Here is a 19,066-nt window from a genome sequence, read left to right as displayed (position 1 = left end):
CTAAAGTACAAAAAGTTTTATAATTCTTTGCATGTATTAAAATTGTGCCAAAGAAATATGTCTGCTACAGTTAGGCCCTGGTAAATAAAGATACTACTTTTATAAAATAGCAATTTTTAAAATGCAACTTTCAAAATAATAGTGATTTCATTACAGTTTGTTTCAGTAAAATTAATGTGACACTATTTGATTATTTATAATGTGAGGTATTGTTTCCAGGAAGTAAAAGAAGAATTTACTAAGGCTTAGAAACTCAATAGTTCCTTCAAACAAAAAAATTGAATTTAAGTTCTTAACATGTTACTCTAGTAATGCTTTTCTTGAGAGGTGTACTAAAAACCAAAACATTACAAAACATGGATTAAATTGCTTTTCGTATTTGTTGAGTGCTCCCCGAGTATCTGTACTGAACTGGGAGCCACTTAGTGGACTGTGACAGACAAGGAAGGGATGCTTGCCAACCTGGAGGGCACCTACAACCTCAAGCAGGCCCAGGAGAAAACTTACCAATTCAGCATACAAGCCTCTGAAGACGAATGAACAGCTATACATTGTAGAGAAGCAGCTAATTCAGTGTATGAGCTTTAGGCTACTTTAAGCATATCTTGATGAAAGGTGTTTGCAGATGAAAGTTCTACACAAACTTGACTTTCTGTTCTGAAAAATAAGCCTTTTATAGTTCAAGATCAGGAACACTAAATACAGTTTTATGTAGTAAAACTTTCATATTGCAGTAGATATGAGAGGTATTTTTTTAACATCTCTTACATCAGTTTGCATTTTACAATCAATAGTGTCTTTCAATCATTGTTGGGATAGACTGAGACCATTTTAATTAAATTTCTTTATGAGTTTTTTATTGCATTGGTGGTGTGAATCCAGAAGATATATCTGGTCTTTCATATTTTCAGAGGACACATACTCTTTTTCCTCCCACTACTTAGTGCCACGATTGAGACATGCAAGTTTCCTTGCTCTCTTCCCACATGGTGGCTTCATTTATTTTTATTTTTACACTAATGGTGTAGCCCTTTGGTATCACACCTTGGGCATTTCTGCTTTTATAATGCTACCCAAAATAATGATGCATCTAACAATGGAAGATTTATTACATTCAATGTAAATAGAAATGTGTATCAGAAGCCTTCAAGGATTTCTAGAAGATATCAACCATGACCAAGTTTTGAACAGAGAAAAGAACCATCATATGTCTCATGAATGTGTGATCTCCGAGGGATAAAAAACTAGCTATAAATAAAATTGGTTATAAATGCATTTGCTTTACAGACAATAAAAGTTTAGGACTCTATTTGGTTAAATATGAAGATTCCATATTTCCAATCAAAAAAGTCAAACTTATTGATAAACTGAGGTAAATTAACTCTATTGGTTGAAAAAATAATATATTAACAAATATGCAATAATATATTTAAATGTTGAATAACTTTGTTTTAACACATATATATTTGTTTCATGTTTCAAATATATCACAAGAGAAAGCATCATGAAAGCAAAGGCTTTCCTTTCTGTTTACTGCTATTATGCCTAGATTTAGAATATTGCTTGGCACATAAGTGCTCAAGAAATATTTGTTGCATTCATTAATTAGTTAATGGGTCAAATGACATCCAGTAATTCACAGCTATTTGTACATATATCATATAGTCCGTCCTGAATTATCAAGTGCTCAAAGCTTGGATCTATGCTTGTTTCATTGTTGGGTCAACTTAATGAGATTTTAACGCAGTAAGCAAACCATCAACCTGGCTGCCATTCATCACTCCGTATCTGCTCTGCTGAGATACCCCTTGGTGAAATAGGCTCCAGTCCTTATCTGGAAGAATCGGTAACCTTGCTCACCAGTGACTATATTGACCAACTTGCCAGGCTTCAATTCACTATGCATATGGCTTGATTAACTCTTTGAAGCTTTTAAGTACAGTTTCATAGATTCTTGCTAAATAAGGTCTTATGGGAACTTCAGAAATCTTTTTCACAAATCCAATAGTTCCTTCATCTGCACAGCTGCAGTCAAGGAACACTACTGAAGCAATGCACCAGGACACTAATGATCAAAAAGGCAAGTAAAGCTTGATGGGAAAGAAAGAACAGAACTTGGTATACACAGTTTTGAAAAGGTGTGATATCAGAGCAAACCCTGGGGTACTCGGAAGCGTCATCATCACGGTTTTAGAGAAACTGTAAACTGATAACCATCTCTGGCACCAGATCGTGGTGAGCCAGGCGACGTGAGTTACCCCCTTTAGATTCTCTTTAATGCAGGTGAATGAAACAGAGACCTTAACTTAATGGTGCTTTGCAGCACTAATTATTTGGGAATAATCAAAAGGCTTCCTGATCTGAAAAAGTTGCTTCAGTACAGCCCATTAAACAGTACGAGGAGCTATTATTCCATCCTACTACCTTTCTGCCACTCAGCTGTTCATTTGCCAGATGCTTTCTAATTAAGAAGGTATAAAAGGAGGCTAACATGAATTGCACAATCAAGTATGTTTTTTCAGTCCAATTCTGGTGCCAATAATAACTATTATCTTTTATTATAATTTTGACCAAGACAATTCTTTTCTTAATGTTCATATTGACACTATTCTAAGCCATAAGAAAAGAAAAGAAAAAACTCTTCTGAGCTTAGTTTATGTGAATCATAGAGATGGATAACCTCTCTAAGTTTAGACTACCTAAAATAACAGCATATATATTTTATTCTTACCAATATGTATAAAGTTATTTAAAATTCATGCTAAGTAGTAAGCCAGCCTCCTGATGAAAATTCATATTTCAAATATTCCATAATTATTTAGATGCATTACTTATGTGTTGATAGATTAAAACAGTAGTCTCCTAAATGTCTATAAACAGAGAGAGGGAAAGAAAGGAAAGGAAAAAAAAAAAGAAAAAGAAATAATGTCATTGCCCAAAGACATTCTTTTTATTGTCACCCTTTAAAATCTCTTTGCAGTTGAGAAATTGGTGCTGACTAGTCCCACACTTGCTAGATAAAAGTAAATTCTCTTTCCTTTTATTCTAGAAGATTTCCTTAATCTAGACTTCCAATGCATTATTCATTTTTAATTTTATGTTTTCAGAATTTTAGTCCATATATTCTTTTCATTCTTTCAAAAATATTCCTACTATTTATGCTTGGTCATTTCTCACATTTTTTTGTTGTTGTTCATAATAGACATATTGTTCATCTCTTCCTAATAACCATCAGAACATTCATGAGGCTAATTTTATATTCTTGGTTCATCTTTCAAATATGTCTTCTCCTAATGGAAGTCTGTAATCCAGTATGCCTTTTTCTCCTTCTAAAGAGTAATGTTGCTCAAATATCTTATCATTTCTACCTGTAAGCCTTTGATGAAGGAACCCAGGCATCCCCACCGTTGCTGGTCACCAGAAACTGGCCACCAGCTTCTCAGTCTATAAAACATATCTACAGATTAGGACTTTGCTCTCCACTTCCCAAAGAGAAGCCACATTTGACACTCTCAGATTATGATTTGCTAGCCCTGGGACTTTGGAGAGAGGGATGGGAAAGCAGATGCTGGAGATCAGCTAGCACGCACTGATTTTTCTGGGGTCTTCATGCACAGGTGTCTACCTCAAGGCAACGGTGGGGATGAGCAAGAGCAGAGCTGCAAACAATGTCTCCTTCACTACTCCTGCCAAAGCCCTTTGAAGCTGTCTCCTGCCCAGGTCCAAGCCATCACCTCATCTAATTCTCTCATAACACCCTACCCCCCCCCCCCCATTGCCCTAAGGGTTTCCCACCGTTTTCTTGGTCTTTTTCATCTTTAACTCCCCTGGGATTCATCTTGAAGGAGGGAGCCAGTAAGAGCTGCTAGCAGAGTATTCTAAAATTTTAAGCTGATATACTTTATGTAAACCTGGAAATGATGCAGAAACAGTTTATATTTAGTATGAAAAATATACACAAGGCAATTGACATGTTTATTTAAATCACTGATTAAATCATATGCTGACAAAGTTTAGGATTTAAGCTAAACCAACTGTGCCTACTTAGCTGTAAGAATTGGGCAGGCAAGTTGAATACCTCTTTCTTGAAATTTGTGGTCAGATAATGCATACACAATAGGGGGCTCCATGTTAGTTACAACAATATTTGATTGAATTTATAAAGTAAAAGGAACCTTAAAAAAGAAAATGAACTGCTAGCCAGAGATAGTAGTGTTCTTGATAGAAGCAAATAGCTAGCTGGAAGCTACTTGGAGCATCAATACCTGACGGAAAATCTGGCAAAACGAAATAGATTCCCTTAGCTAAACATAATCTGTACGTAACCCATAGGCAACACATTGGTAAATCATTAACCTAGTCCTGAGAAGCAGTCCTCTGAGTAATTTTATAAAGTCCCAAGCGATTACCCCCAGTAGAATGTTCTGTAAGTGTATGTAAACCTGTTTGTCTGCTTCTTGGCTATTCAGGAGATCCACACAGTTTTGCATGTGTCGGAGAGGTGGCAGTCATCGCTAATGAAACTGCAACTGGATGGGAAAAGGCAGTGAGGTGCTGTATGCTTCAGAGCCTTGTATCCAGTCAGTTTGCACAAGTTGAAGAGTCAAAAGTCTGATGGAAAATCACTTTTCCTTGAAAGATGCTGTCAGGAAAGGAGCCACTTGCTATTTTAGTGATATCATAAAAGTAAACAGGCAATGTCATTGAGATTGAAATGAACCTTTAATAAGTATATAGACTTACTCAATTCTAACGATAGAGAAAGGAGAATCTATTGATTTCATCGTTTGGGGACACTGTTAAAATCTGAAAGAATTTGATAAGTAAGAATCATAACCATACTACTCAAATGTGAAGTGACATGGATAGATGTTCTTCAAAACCATGGTCCCAATTGGCAGTTTTTGAGCAATCACATACGTAAGCCGTGTGCTGGCCTTTACAGAAAGCAAAATTATGGGCATGGTCGCTCATGTCTGCATACTGAAATTACCAGCCCGTCTGTATTCACGTTCTAGTCTAGCCCATCAGTGTGCTGTAGTAGTGCCCTTATTTGAAAAGGAGTAGTGCTAATATATTTTGCCTTCTCTTAAAGTTTGGGAAAGTTGTAGCATTTAAGTAAACATTATCTACAAGTGGTAAACTGTTACTCTGGGGGAAAAGGTAAATTCCCCATGCATTTAATTAAAAAGGAATTAGTAAAAAGTTGCTCTTTGCCTTCATTAATGGGTCTTCTGATTTTTAACTTACAGGTTCATCCAAATTTCTTTTGTGACCTTGAGAAATGCAGTATTTAGACCAATACACAAAACATTTAAAAATAGGTTTGGAAAGAAGGGAAATGGAAATAATGTTAGCAAAGGAAATGTTCCACTGTTGATTGTTTTCTTTCCTGGGGAAAAGAATTCTGGCATTTTGCATGCATATCAGTCTCATGTACAGAAAAAACCAAAACAAATGAAAATATCCCCAGGCTCACTATGAATTAGATAAGACAGAGCAGCTACACTGATGGCGAAATGATCTTTTTTCCTGTGTCTTTATTACCGGCATGAGAGGGTATTCTAATAAACCTGGTTAGCAGTAAATAATTACGCATCTCCCACCACCACAAAAGACTTATTTGAAGATGTGTAAGACAGCCTAGCAGCAGAGTTCAGAGTGTGGGCTCTGAAACCAAATGTCCTGGATTAAAATCTTTATCATATGGCTCATTAGCTCTGTGACCCTGGTCAATTTTTCTAACTTCTCTGTGGCTAAACATATGGGATACTAATAATAACCACTTGGTATGGTGGTTTGCAGAAATTAAATGTGCAATTACAGTTAAAACATTTTAAAAAGTGTTTTGAGCACTTATAGCAAGCCCTCAATAATTTCATGGTTCGATTCATACAAACTACTGTTACCATTAAATTCATATCACAATTGCTACAGGCACTTGAAGGAGCTGGAAGGAGGCAGATAATGGTGCCGGTGTTGAGAGCTTTCATCGGTCACTGTTTACTCCTGTGCGACATCATCAGCCCTTTGGGGCTGCCCAGGATCTAGAAAAGCCCCATGTTATTAAAGCTGGTAATGCCAGGGACTTGCTCCTCTAGCCTCCCTTCGCAGAGGGAACACAGGCTCATGACTCAATATCATCAGCTGGATTTTGAATCAAGAGCTAGTGATGTCCAGGAGAGGGGCCTGTGGAGCATCCCCTCTGGCAGCTGCAGTTCTCAGCGGGGTGTGACAATGACGCTCAGCCTGGTGTCTGGTTCCCTGGCAGCAGTGTCCTCACAGTGGGCTGCTTCCAGGCATTTCTTCTGGCTCTGGAGGCTCTAAGCCTGTTTCCCCAGCCCCCAAGAGGTTCTGTGAGCTCCCCAATGTCCTTTTACTAAGTTTCTTGTCCTAAAACAATCAGTCAGAGTTCCTTTCTGTTTTTGTATAATTAAGACCTGTGACTGATAGAACTTCAGTGTTATTGAAGCTCTCTCCATAAGAATGTACTCACTGTGCTCTCAAAAGAGAATCTCTTAAGTGAAACAAAAAGAATCAGCCCTATAAATACTAAGTTCCCAAATAAAGTATGTGCCAAATGACATAAAGCAGCAGTTCTAATAACACTTTTTAAACTTGTCACACAAATAAAACATGATCCTTGTAAAAAAGAGTAAGAATAGTGGTAAACACATGCACACACACACAGAGAATTCAAAATCGCAGTATCCATAGATAAATGTTGAGTAAATCTTTCCAAACTTTCCTTTATGAGTATAAATATATATGTAAAATTATGTGACCTATCCATTTTAGCATTATTCTTAACCATTTTTTTACAATGCATCATAAATAGCTTTTCACTTCAATTACAAAGTGTAAATCAAATTTTAGTGCTTACCTAATAGTGTTAGATATATTTGTTTTACCAGCACTGTTATATTAGTGGGCAAAACATTGTCTCACATATTTCAATATAGTAAATAATACTGTAATAAACAGTGTGCATACATTTTTTTCACATCTGCCCCACTATTTTCATCAGCTAGTAGAACATTTGAAAGATGAAGGGGTGCATCTGTGAACGGGGACCAGGCTCCAAAGGAGACTGTGACAGGTGCCTTTTGCCCGTCACCAGCGTTGCTTTACTCTTTAGAGCAGCGCCGTGCAGCGGAGTTTTCTGCCGAGGTGGCAGTGCCCCCTTTCTGCGCTGCGCAACCCAGTGGCCACTGGCCACGCGTGGCCTCTGATCGCTGGAAATGCTGCTAGTGTGACTGAGGAACTTCACTTTTAATTGAATTAATTTAAATTATTTTAAATGTAAGTTCCCACAAGTATCCAGGGGCTACCATGTTGCACAATACAGCTCTCTATCCTTTATGACATTTTTTGGACTATATATTACTTTATATAAACCATTATCTCTGGCTTTGTGTGTTCTTGCCTGCTACCTCTTACTATTTCTTTTATCGGTAAAAACTCTGACATTTTACATCATGTACACTTGATTTCTTGCAGGGAGGCAGATATAATGTCCCCTATATAAGAAAAATGAAAATAACTGAACAAGTGACATAATTACCTTATGTTTTTCAAAGGTTATCATTAGTCTATATTTCTGAAGCAAGTTAGTGTCAAGAGTGTCAAAAGTGACAAAGAATCTTTGAGTTGAATCTATTTTAAACAAGGCATTTGCTACATTTTTATTACTTCTTTTTATTGCTGCTTAGCCACCAACTTTTTAGGTTTTGAGCATCTTGATTTAAAAATATTTTATTACATTTTTAAAAAAATGTGTCTTTATTGATTTCAGAGAGAGGCAGGGAGAGGGAGAGAGAGAGAAACATCAATGATGAGAGAGTCATTGATCGGCTGCCTCCTGCTCGCCCTCACTGGGGACGGAGCCCCCTGACGGATAATTGAACCCCGATCTCCTGGATCATAGGTCAGTGCTCAACCGCTGAGCCACACATGGCTGGGCGTACATTTTAAATTTCTTCCTAAAATACTTTTTAACGTTTATTGTTAGTTTTATAATGAAATATATAACAGTGATTTCAATTTGTGTCTTTAATCTTCATTCATGTCACATCTTTCTCATTCATGTGCTTCTGTCTTTAATTTTGGTCTCTTTGTTTTTCCAACAACTGAAGCACAACCATGTACATAAATTGAGTTAAAACGTTTTCCCACCAAAACCCTTTAGACATTGCTCTGCTGTCTTTGCGTAACAAGGTTGCAGCCTTGAACTATGATACGAGTCATTTGGGGTTTTTTCTAAAACCTGTTTTTTCCTGAAGGGACTGAATCGTGACTCCTCCGCAATTCATATTGTTGGGGCCCTAACCCCCAAAGTGACTATACTAGGGGATAAGGCCTTTATGAAGTGAAGTAAGGTTAAAGGAGTCCTAAAGGTGGGGCTTTAAAACAGCGGGACTAGTGGCCCCTGTAAGAGGAGGACAGTCCAGAGGTCCTTGCTCCAGGCGCTCAGAGAGCAGAGGCCACATGAGGACACGCAGAGCAGGCGTCTGGAAGCAAGAGGAGGCCTCGCAGGAAACCGACCCAGCAGCCCAGCGGACGACACAGATGTTCCCGAGAGTCCTCGTCACACTCTGCCTCGAATCAAACCTAGGAACATCTGTTACGCACATGAACACGGCGTTCTCAGCCAGCTTCTCTCGTTATCTTAATTGGCTGCCTTCCTCTGCATTTAGGAGACAGGAGAACTGTTGCTCCCCACGTCACCGTTTTGGTTTTTCTTCAGAAGCGTTTTCATTCTTGACTGCCAGTATGCATTTCCATTTTAATACTGTTTTTCTTTACTTCTAATCTGTATTTTACTCCTTTTTTTGTCCTGTTCTCTTACTGACACTAACATTTTGTTCACTTTTTATCTCCATGGGAACTGTTGTCTTTTTTTCCTTTATTATGTAGATTATTGCAAACATTTGGCAGGTTCGATCCAGGTCCTGAAGGGGAGCAGGAGGCAACCAATCCAAGTGCCTCTCTCACATCAATGCTCCTCTCCGCCCCCCCCCCCCAAAATCAATGGAAAAAATATACTTCGGTGAGGACCAACAGAAAAGAGGAGTGGGAACTCAGAGTTTAAAATGTACTCAATATTGTAAATCATTTCTAATAAAAACTTTCTCCTTTTTTCTATTCTTTACTCTCTCCTATAATTTATCAAATAAATAAATACTTTACCATTTAAAATACTTCCTCAAGTCGCTATTAAGCACTTTCTTACAAAAGTAAGTAATGTAACTCAAAACTGTAAATAAAATACAACATGATGGTATTAATAGTATAGATAGTATAAACTTAGGTAGAAGGATATTAAAAATCATATATGTGTATGCAAGTGAATACATCAAACATGTACACATCTCTGCACATATGTGTTTATGTGTGTGTGTGTACATATATATGAAAGAGTTCAACATCCATACTTAACAGTGTGATGTCAGTTCTGGTACTAAACTTTTTCTCGGGAAAACTGGTTAATTCAAGTACCCAAAGGACAAAAACAAACCAAGTTCTCAGAAAAACAGCTGCTATTTGGGGAAATAATACTGAATAGAGATTTCTCTTAGGGCTCTGCTTTCAGATTACAAAACTGGATATAATACCCGTTGGTATAGTTGGTCCTGTTAGGATCCTTTGTTTGCTCTGCGCTTCACATGGAGAAGCGTAATCAGGAGGCTCTAAATCATCCGCCCTGCCGAGTCATTCAGTGTGGACCGCACCGGGCACGTCGTGGAAGCTTATATTACGGCTTCAGTCCATCCCCCATGCTCTGCGTAATAACATTCAAGTACTTTAAACTTAGATAACAGCTACATTTATCCCCATCTGAATAATTTTTGTTGGTAGACATGCTCTTAGCAAGGAACAGAAGGTATTCCTAATATTGTTCAAAGAATCTAGCTCACAGTTTTCTTTTTATTAATTCTCAGCATAGCTTACTATATGCTTTATAGCATTCTTTATGTCTAGGAGTATAAATGTTTTCCATTCAAATGTTTTTGCTTCAACAATGTACCTAATATTTGTTGGGGCTAAACAATTCTTTGGAATTCGGCAAATGTTAACTTTATAGTAATATAATAACAGATCTCACTTGATTTGTAATTTAGACTTATTTATTTATTTCACGTTTAGTTTCAAGTGAGAAATCAAACTCAAATTGGCTTCACCAATGGCAAATTTATTGGAATTTGTAATTCCCGAAGTAAACTTTGCCCCAAGCATCTCTAAGTCCATGGACTCAAATAAATTATTAGAAAATTAGTGCATCAACTTGGCATCACTTCCCTCTTTGTTGGATCTGTCCTCAAGCAAGCTTTTCACCTTCGGTGGCAGTTGTCAAGATCTCCATCTTATAGCTGATATTTATCAACATGCCCATCGAAAGTTGTCTCTCTCTCTTCCCAATAGTACCTGCAAAATCTCTCAAATAGGGAGTTAGCACTCTGCTTGTCCAGGCCTAAGTCACATGGGCACCTCTGGAGCTAAGGTGTATCCAGTTCCACCCAAGTCACCAGGTTTAGATTGAAGAAGACATAGTTTCCTAAAGAAAATCAGGGTGTCTATTTTAGAAAACGTCACACATGCACAAACTAGCAAGCACATGGGAATATGTTCTTTGTAGCATTGTTTAAAATATGGAGGGAAATACAAGCAATCAATAAAGGAATGGTTAAATAAACTATGGCATTTCATTCTATGAGACACCATTTTATTTCTCCAACAGCCTTACTATCAGTCTCTTTGAATCCCCTCTGAACTCTTCCCCCACCACTGCAACATCAGTGACTTTTATTAAAATGAAAACTTAGTCATGCAAGTCCTTCAAATGTTTCCCATTGCTCTTGGGAAAAATACCAAAACTCAAGACAGATTCTTGGTCTCTTGGGGCCACCTTCTACTCTCTTTTTCTGTATGTCCCTCCCATTTAGGCTTTATTTTATTGGATCTGCCATGCTCCCTATGGCCACAGGCACTTTGCACATGTTGTTCCCACTGTCTACCAAATTCTCCACCTGTCCCCCTCTTCAGTTTGTTAATACCTGCTCACCTTTCAGGTCTCAGGTGAAACATGATTTCCTCAGGGAAGCTGTCCCTAAAATCCAAGATCATAATCATGCAAATGTTCCTTTTTTCAGAACATTTATTTTGGCTTGCAATAATGCATACATTAGTGTGATCATTTGATGAAAATCTATTTTACAACAGCACAAGAATAGGCACCATGTCTGCTTTTACTAACCCCTGTGCCTGGTACACAATAGACACTCAACATATAGTTGTTAAATGAATGAATAATTGAATAAATGAATGAATGAATTCAACTAGCATCTATTCTATTATTTCTAATGAAAAAAAAAAGTGATATAATTAAAAAGAAAGCTCCTTACTGCTAATGAACCAGCTTACTGGCTGAATGTGTTGGGAGGAGACAAATTTGTATAGTGACAGGATAGAGCAAAGTGGATACAAATCAAGACTATCTAAAGGGAACAAGCGTTGGGGGGGATACTTAGTAAGATAAAGAAAGACAACATGGTATGTTTTAAAAATAAAAGAACTAGTCTTTAATCTGAAGCACCTGAGGTCTAGTTCACTTCCAGATTTGTATGATCTTAGCCAAAAGCATCTGACGTTGTAAAAACATCTATTCTGGATAATTTCCAGGGGCCCTTTCACATCTACTGGCCCCTCACCACTCTGCTCGGTAACTTAGTGGGATGACTGTTACAGACGATGTTAGTGGGCTTCCTGAAGCCCTGGATTCCGATTGATTTTGGCTCATGGGAGCAATGGGAACAGACCAAAGCGAGACAGAAGATGGTCAGATGTGTATTCCCTTGTCTCATTCCCTTTGAATCCCTAAGGACTGGCTGCACTCCTAGCCAGGTCCCAGTCTGATCAGGCGGCCCTCTCTCCCTGGACTCAGGTGGCCCTCTCCCAGCACTCTTTGCCTCTTCAGGCCAAAGGGGACCAAAGGCTTCTGCTGTTACTAGCTCTAGAGTATGCATACTGACCACACAATTGTAAAATCGTGTATTTACTACACTGTCTTCATATTATCCAAGCTGAATGAGCCATATGCTTCCTGCTAGGACCCTGACTACCATACTTAATTTTGTCATCTTTGAAATGAGGAGAATAATGTCTGCTCTGCCTAACTTCTGGGACTGTCAAGAGGAAACCACATAACATAATATTTTTTAATGCAATTTGAGAATGATGAAACCCTATGCTAAAGTCAAGGACTGTTACTACAAAGAAGATCATGCCTGGCACACATAAAGTATTCAGTTTGCTGAGTGTATTCCTGATGCAAAGCAGCGCATTTAATCAAGGTAGTCTCATGACTTGTACAAGTAGACTGGCCTTGAAGTGTTTTGTAGGAGCACCAAAAATATCTTATCCACTGGCCCGTTTCAAATTCCTGAGATCACCCGCAGAAATAGTAAGTGGAATTATTAAGTCCCTGGGACTGTCCCAGGCATTGTGCCGGCGTGTCGCATGCAGTGTCTCTGGTCCACACAGCAGCCCCATTTCACAAATGAGAAAACTGATATTCAGGAAAATTGAACCACTTGCTAGTAATGGGTAGAAAATTTAAAACAAAGATCTGGTTGGTGGCAAAGCCATTACTCTGTCTATACTACCATTTTGGCATTTCTTATTCAAGTGGGAATCATTGTGCTCTCTGAATAGAGTGCGTGTATTTTATGTTCAGTGGACTTGAGCAAGATTAGTATGCAGGGAAGGCATTCTCTCCGGAGTTCTTGAGCGTATGACTGCAGGACAAAATATGAAACTAGAGATATGAATACTGGTTTCCATGAAGAAATAAGGTGACTGGTTTCTGGGACTGCCCAGAGGACGTGGCTGGAAGGATGCAGAGACAAGCTTTGTCACTTCTCTTATCTTAGTTTTGCTTTTAGCTATACATATGCCTTTTAATACCTAGGTAGAGCTTTAGATCTTAATATTATAAGGTGATCATCCTAATGTATTTCATCTGTACTGCATTTTCTTAATGCTTTCTGGATTCTAAAGAAGTGCAAGGGAAAGTTAAAAATCTTTATCCTTGCTGCATCCTTCAAACTCAAATAGTTGAGCTCTAAGCCCTTATAGTAGCCACAGATTAAAATCACAAATCTCTTTCAGGATGACATTAGCCATAAAGAATTAAGAAACATGCCAGATACATTTGAAAACAATCAATTCTGCTTAGAAATGTAGTGAATGGACCCAGCAGCCTCAAGCTTTCATCTTCTTCTGCTTTTTCATCTGATGACATAAGTGATACACATAAACTGGCAGAAAAGTTTTGACCTTTGAAATTTGAAATGATCTTGCATTCTTTGTTCATAAAATTAATATAATTACAATGGTACTAACGGTTAGTGCAATGTTTTAAAGCAAACATGGAACTTTTCAGGACTCTGCAATTTCAGAGATCATTTTTATATTTCAGTTCAAAAGGCTAATTTGTCTTCAAACTTCTAAATAACGGCAAACAAATATTTTTCCAGTTCGTTATTATTCCTATTTATTTATTTTTATTAAATTTATTGGGGTAACACGGTTAATAACATTTGCATTTCAGGTGTACAGCTTTATAGGTAGACATCTATGTATTGCATGTGTGCCCACCACCGGAAGTCTAGCCTCCTTCAGTCACCCCCTTTGCCCTTCTTGCCCTGGCCCCCTCTTTTCTCCCCTGATAACCACCATTCTGCCGTCTCTATCCATGACTCTGTGTGTGTCTGGTCATTTTATTTCTTCATTTGTTACTTTTTATTTTATATTCTGCATATAAGTGAAATCACACTGTTCCTGTACTTTTCTGTCCTGGAATCAGAATTTAGCGTAATTCTCCCAAGATGTTGTTGCAAATGGCAATATTTCATCTTTATGCCCGAGTAGTATTCCATTGCATATAGGTGCCACATCTCCCTGTATTCAATCATCCATCAAAGGACACTTGGGTTGTCTCCATGTCCTGGCCATTGTGAATAATGCCGCACTGAACTTAGAGATACAGATATCTTTCCAAATAAGTGCTTTCAAGTTTTTCAGGTAGGTACCCAGAAGAGGGATTGCTGGGCCATATCGCTGCTCTGCAGTTCTGTTACTGGGGCTACTTCAGGTAGACCATGAAAGAAATGCGAGAAAAAAAAGGGCATTGCATCCACACTCTTCCCTTGCAGTGGCCTTTTTCCCGGTCCTTTGGCCAGGAAAGTCCTTTGTTACTTTCATATAAAAACATTATAGAACAAAGCTGGCTTCATCGGAATTTGCTCCTTGAGCTGAAGTCTTGTTGGCACTGCACTCAAAGCATTGGTTTGGAGACTTCAGTTCATAGAGCAAGTAAAACACTCCAGTTTTGCTGAGCAGAGTTGTCTAATTTCAATGACACGGTAATTGAATTTTACTACTAGGAGTAGCGAAGAGAACAGGTACAGAAAACATTGCACGCATCCTGGAATTTAACTCCATTACTGGGAAAATTCAGAGAAGATCATGTAGTGTTTTACAGCCAGGGGGCTGGGGGCTACTTTTTAACAGGTAAATCTGTGCATTTGTTTTGTCACGGTGGAAAAACCTAAAACTGAATCTTAAAAAAAAGTAAGAGAATGCGTTTTAAAAATAAGGGAAGTAACTAGGAAATAAATGTTCCCAGTTCTTCCTCTGTGCTCACACACACTCACACCCCCTTCCATGTCACCCCAACCCCGAGCGTCCCAAGCAGCTCTCTACAACCATCACCAGCAGCGTTTAAATCGCTCTGCCCATGGAGGCGTCCTTCAGTTATCTTCCGGCCACCCCTCTCTTTGGTGACACGTGCTGATACAGAAATCTACGTTCTTTATTTTGCTATTATCTACTTAAACGTTTTGATAATTGTCAACGGCTACAATCCAACAACTACTTTTACAGATGTCCCCTTTGCACATGATTTGATGCTACATGATTATAAGAGTCAAATTTACTGAGCAGTTGTTACATTGACAGGCCCTGCGCTAAGCCCCAGGCTTCAATGATCCTATTTGATTTTCACAACAACCCTAAGTGGTTTGTATGATTACTAGACTCATTTTATAGATGAGGCTAGAAATGGTAAGGAACTTGCCTAAAGTTATAGAACTTGTAAAGGGCAGAGCTAAGACCAGAATCCAAATCAGTCTGTCCCCGGGGATGGAGCTGATACTCTGCAGAGTCTCCCTGTGCCCTTCGTATGGGCTTATAGTTAAGGCAGCACTGGAGATAATTTTTAGGTAGTATCATCTTCGGATTCAGTTAATTAGCGCCAATATTATTCTTCCCATCTGTCAGTGTTCTGTTGATCTCTCAGCCTCTTAGCCAAATCCCAAAAGCGATTTTTAAATTCCCCAAGATAAACTTTGAGATCAGAAACTGTTTAACCCTGTACTTTTATTTCTACAGAGTTGAAAGAAAAAGTATAAATAAATAAACTGAAATATTCAAACTTTAGAGTACTTTGGGATACATACCATTACAATAGCTGTGTTTTTTTTAAAAAAAAATAAACTAATCATTTTAATTTTATATGAAGATTATCAGCTTAAGTATATTTTTGCCTTAGTTTGAATTGTGCATATTAACATAAATACACAGAGCAAAGGGAAGTAATTTGCATTTTATAAACGTAATTAGCATTAATAGGATGTATGCACTCTGAAAGTCTAGATGATATAGCGGCATTAATTCTCTTCCCCTGATAGATTTAAGTGATTCCAGAATATATTCCTTTCTAATTAGATTGTTCTAACAAGGATAACTCAGCTTGATGAACATTTAGAGCTCAGTAGCGTAGAACTTCTGGAACTTCAACAACATAATGAGATATTTTTTGGCTTTCTGTACATCAAGCTTTCAAAGATATCTTTAAAATTATTCCTATAATACTTGTTTGCTCCTACTTAGAAATTCCATTCTGGATAAAGTGAAATTGTTTTTAACACACCAGAGTGCAGCCTTTACCCAAGGAATGACTAAGTAATTGTGTGATTTTTCAAATGGGTTTTATGCTCTTATGTAAGAAAAAAATCCATTTAAAGAAAAAAACCAGTTAGTAATATCTAATTCAATGTGAACCGTAGGCAGAGTATATTTTTTAAATCTATAACAATTCCTAGGAAATACATTTATCACCCAAAATGTGTATATTTCTTAATGTATTGTATTCCTTTGTGTTCTATTATACTTTCTTTTTGTATAGTTCAGAGGTTTAGAGGTTATTTTGATTTTAATGCACTGTGGTCCTTTTATTTATTAAAGTGGTATTTCCCTCTAAGGAACACAATAGCTATATCACCAAAGCTAGTAAATCCTCAGATATTAAGGTTTAAGAGAAAGCTCACTTATATTTTTCAAAATGTTATTCACCAAAAAATGTTATTCTATATTGTGTTCAAGTATTGGAGTTTTCTAGATCCACTGACCAGAGGGTAAATGTGCCCCCATCTAGTTTTCTAGGATGTTATGTGTGCCACCCCTTTTTACAAAGTTTTCTAGAATGGATACTCAAGAAATTTTGTCTACAATCTGGCATCAAACTTTCATTGTAGAGATAGTTTAATTCTGCAAAGAATGACTTGCAATCAATGAGCTTGGGAAATTGACCCCACTTTTCACATTGAACAACTTATAAGAAATAAATATAGTGAGAAATATATTTGTGCATACATGTATGGTGTTTTTGTATAAATAGTCAAATAATTCTAGCTCATAAATATTAGCTAAATTATCTCTTTGCTTTCCTGCTTTATTTTTTCTCTCTTTCTTACCTATTTCCTAATTAGGTTCCAAAATGCTAAGCAAGTCAGCAAAATATCCACAGAAACTTTTATAAAGAAATGCTATACTTGTCTTAGTCAACTAGGCCTGTCATAACAGATTGAGTAGCTAAAACACAGAAATTTATTTTCTTACAGGCCAGGAGTCCAAGGTCAAGGTGTTGGCAGGGTTGGTTTCTCCTGAGGCCTCTCTCCATGGCTTACAGATGGCCACCCTCTCACTCCCTCTTTCCATGGTTGTTCCTCTGTGCACACATGGCCCTGGTGCCTCTAGATATGTTCTAATCTCCTCCTCTTATAAAGACACCTGTCAGATTGAATTAAAACAAACTCATAGGACCTCATTAAACCTTAATTACCTCCTTAAAGGCCTTGTCTCCAAATACAGTCATATTCTAAGGTATTAGGGGTTCACTCTTCAACATATAAATTGGACACAATTCAGTCTACATGATTGAAGTAGTTTTCTAGCCAAATAATACACTTTTCCTCACTCCGATTCCCTTCTTTATGGGGAGGTTATCTTTATACATCCCTGCCTCTTGTTCCTTGGTATGAAATATAAGAGCTTTGAAAAGCCACCCTGTGGCCCATGTGATCTCTTTTCCCCAGGCAGTGTTATGGATAAAGTTTTCTTTATTTGGATACTAGAGTAAAGATGACATAGAGCATACTACCTTTAGTGGATTTCTATGGTGAGCAAGAAATATATCTTTGTTGATATTTTGGGGATCATTTGTTTCTGCAGCATACAGCTTATTCTGATTACTACATATGCCTGTATACATCATTGATGTATGATTAAATCTTTCATGGTTCTTTACACAGTAGGAATAAAAACTGAGTACCTGGTTCCTCATTTTGTTTACGCTGGCTTTGAAAATAGGAAATTAAATTATTCTTTGATTAATGAAATGGGTACATGAAGTTTTATGAATTAAGTGGCTCATTTTAAATCCAGAAATCTTATGCACAAACCTTTCTCCAAGCCCTCATTCTCAAGACACGCAAAGAAAACAAATTATAGCTTCTGCAAGAGATTTCCTGGCTAGAAGTTAACACAACCAAGAAAGAATTTGAGTATCTACGTACCAATCACTGTTCCGTAATCATATGTCTGAGCCACTACAGAATATTTAAGGCTGTTTGTATAACTGAAAAACTATATGAGGCATATTTAATCTAAATTATGACTTATACAGAACATTACACAGTTATTTAAAGGATATTTATATATTTTTATAATAGCATAGAAATTAATTCTGTGGTGGAATAAAGCATGATATACATAAATATAACAAATTTATATGTAAGACATTCTCAGGAATAGGAAAAAAAATTGGAAAAATCTAGGAAGCACAATTTTAATTGCAGTGTCTTGGTATGATAGGATAAGTGATTTTTTCTTCTTTTTCAGCTATCTTGTGTGTTCCAAAATTGTCTATTGAGTACATATCACTTTAAGTAGTGACTTTTAATAAATTAAAATAGTACCTGTACAAAAGACAGAAACTCAAACCACAGAAAAAGTCTAGGTGGGGAAAAAGTAATTTAAAACTCCAAACATTTACAGATCAAAAAACACCTAAACATTTGCAAAACATACAAAATATTTCTCTACTCCCATGGATGGAACAGGAGAAGGAACGTGAAGCATGATATGAGAATCGTGTGTTAATATTATGTTCTTTTTAAGTTAAATCCTATTAAATTTTGTGGTTAATTGTATTTCACAAATGAAAAAGAAAATAGGGAATAACTGAATATTTTTCAATTTAGATAAATGTCCTTAAACATCATGAGTTTTGAGTTCTTTATAAAAATGCCTCTGAGATGGGAGTAAAGGAAACCACTGCGAGTGTTACCTGCCTGTGGGTTGCTTTTCTACCATGAAAGGTGGAGAGGACTGGCATTGCTACACGGCCTCAGTATTTCCTCTCCTACCAGCCTGTCATGTATATTATATTATGTGCAGTTTAGTGAGATTTTTAAATGTTTATATTTGGTTATGCAACCACAAATTTAAAAATTGTTTAACTTTACTTTTGGTTAGAATGGATTCAATGATCTCCACCAGCCCTTCATAACAAACTTCCCATTTCTGAGTTCTCTTGGCTGGCTGAGAGTTTTACCGTCAGGTAGGTCTGTTGTTGCTGCTGTTTTTAAGGGGGACTTGCCCATGATCTATTTTTTACCCGAGATCCTTCATGTTCAAGAAAATCTGCTTCTAGCATTTATACTTA

This window comes from Miniopterus schreibersii (genome assembly GCF_964146895.1).
Source record: "Miniopterus schreibersii genome assembly, chromosome: 2".
Lineage (NCBI taxonomy): Eukaryota > Metazoa > Chordata > Mammalia > Chiroptera > Miniopteridae > Miniopterus > Miniopterus schreibersii.
The sequence above is the reverse complement of the archived record's forward strand: the minus strand, read 5'-3'. Positions refer to the sequence as shown.